At 40.0% G+C, this 2,540-nt stretch overlaps 1 non-coding gene across 1 annotated transcript; it reads right to left on the reverse strand.

Moving 5' to 3' along the window:
- Positions 1 to 586: 586 nt before the first annotated feature.
- Positions 587 to 660, reverse strand: Trnat-ugu (transfer RNA threonine (anticodon UGU)). The gene has a single exon. It is a non-coding gene; the product is annotated as a tRNA-Thr (tRNA).
- Positions 661 to 2,540: the final 1,880 nt, after the last annotated feature.

Below are 2,540 nucleotides of genomic sequence, written 5' to 3' on the forward strand. Positions count from 1 at the left end.
CGTTCTGAGAAAATTGTTTCTCCAAAAAAAAAAAAAAAAAAGTTCAACGTCTAGGGAAACCTTTTAGTTATATTATTACTTCGATTTGCATGAACTGAGGGTTACATGTATATTTTTAATGTCGCTGAACACGAATCTGCAGTAAGATTTTCAATATTCAAAATGGCTAATGCAATACGGAGAGCACAGGATTATGCTTTGTCCAATTTTTACCAAAAATGCATTTTCGTTATTTACGTTTAGTGTGCAATCCAAGGAGCACTTTTCAACCCTTCCTCTGGCTGGAATTGTTCCTAGATAGCAACTCCCTGTTCTTCTTGGCAGGAAAAGCCGATCTGTCTAACCTGGATATGCAGCACTCGTTATTCGTCAGTGTTATCGGCGAGTATGTTTGCAGTATGAATCATTTTGTGCACGTGCGTCACGGGACGAGCTTTGATCTACATCTATATGGATACTCTGCAAATCACATTTAAGTGCCTGGCAAAGGGTTCTTCGAATCCCCTTCACAATTGATAGTTAATTGAAACCCTCAGCTGCCGACAGGTGTTGTTGATATACTTCGATGGGGACAGCTGAAAATGTGTGCCCCGACCGGGACTCGAACCCGGGATCTCCTGCTTACATGGCAGACGCTCTATCCATTTGAGCCACCGAGGACACAGATGAATACCGCGACTGCAGGCATTTATCCCTTACACGCTTCCCGTGAGACTCACATTTCCAACCGGCCACAATCCACAAACGTAATGTACGTAATAGGTGTTTGCCCATCCACTCAATACTGGCCCACACTAAGGTGACGATTCCCGTAAGATTTCGGGCAATCTGTGCGCATTCGCACAGACGAAGGTCAATGGCTGGGTAACGTTTAACCATATATATGAAGATAGTAACTGTTCTCGAAAGAACAGGCGCCACTGACGACCGGGCAGCTTCTCTAGAATACATGACAGACCGGCCTATATGGCCGAGCGGTTCTAGGCGCTTCAGTCGGGAGCCGTGCGACCGCTACGGTCGCAGGTTCAAATCCTGCCTCGAGTATGGATGTGTGTGATGTCCTTAGGTTAGTTAGGTTTAAGTCGTTCTAAGTTCTAGAGGACTGATGACCTCAATTGTTAAGTCCCATAGTGTTCAGAGCCATTTGAACCATCAGTCCCTGTGCTTACACACTACTTACATTAACTTATGCTAAGGACAACAAACGCACACAACGATGCCCAAGGGAGGACTCGAACCTCCAACGGGGGGAGCCGCGCGAACCGTGACAAGGCGTTTGAGACATGGCGGATACCCCGCGCGGCTCATGGCAGTCGTGACACTGCTTCAAACAATGGGCTGTAGAAACTTTTTTAAAGCACGGATTAAGAAAAAAACCTTTCCGTTCCTAGAGTCTGGACAAGTACACCTTAAAAAAAATGCAACTACAAAGAAATTGAATTTTCGAACTTTTTGGATGAGAACCTGTCCCTATGGAACACCGTTGATAAAATGTCACAGGGATTATGTACTCAGGTTTCACATGTGGATTAACAATTCCTAATTCGAGGAATTTGCATCTCCCACCTTGGAATTCTCAGTACAGAATTTTTATCCATTACGAGATTCTCAGCCACTTGCAGAAGTGATTTCCCGTGATTCTGCAAAACTTTTCCGTTAGCCAATCGTAGCAACTATAATATTTGGTTCCTGGTGCATGACATGTCTCTTAACTTAAAGTGACCAACTCATTTGCATAAAGAGCTAACTTATCATCCGCTTCTTTACTTGCGTAGACCGTTTATGTTCTTCAAAGATTTTTTTTTCTTTAATCGTTTTTTTATGTCTTTTATAAACTGCAACACTTTCTAAACTTAACGCCATTGAAGCATGGTCTTTTACTGAATGACCAAAAAACAATGCCGACAGCTGGAGTCGAAGGTTTTTGTTAATCAAGCCGTTTGTATTCTTGTGGTGATATCTCCATAGAATCTTTCATTCCGCAACACATATTTCTTTTATATAACTGAGAAGTGAAATACCGGTTTTCATAGATGCAGATTTAACATATTTTAATATAACGCAATAAATATTTGATTAAAATTTTCATCCCCTTACTATCGAAGTTCCAAAACCACTGAAACACATAGTTTTTAAAAATTCTAACAGAGGAGCCGAATACGAATTGTCAGATATATTTAGTAATGCTTTCATAATGAACCATTTTGAGAAACATCTCACACCCTTTAGGAGTTAGGTTTTCAAAAACAATTAAACATGTATTCTTCTATTTAGAACCAAGGAGCCAAATTCAAATCTTCATCCATTTAATTCTAAAAATGCTTTCATAGTGAAATATTTCATAAAACTTTTCATCCCCTATTTCACTCTATTAATGAGTTAAATTTCCAAAAGCAACGAAACACATTCTTTTTACATCCAACTGAGAAGTCAATTACCTATTTTCATAGATGTAACTTTAACAATGCTTTAGTAGTTCTTTAATAATGATTTATTTTCAAAAAACCTTCACTATTTATTCTATCCCCCCCCCCCCAATG

The sequence above is a fragment of the Schistocerca gregaria genome, unplaced genomic scaffold (assembly GCF_023897955.1).
Source record: "Schistocerca gregaria isolate iqSchGreg1 unplaced genomic scaffold, iqSchGreg1.2 ptg000454l, whole genome shotgun sequence".
Taxonomy (NCBI): Eukaryota; Metazoa; Arthropoda; class Insecta; order Orthoptera; family Acrididae; genus Schistocerca; species Schistocerca gregaria.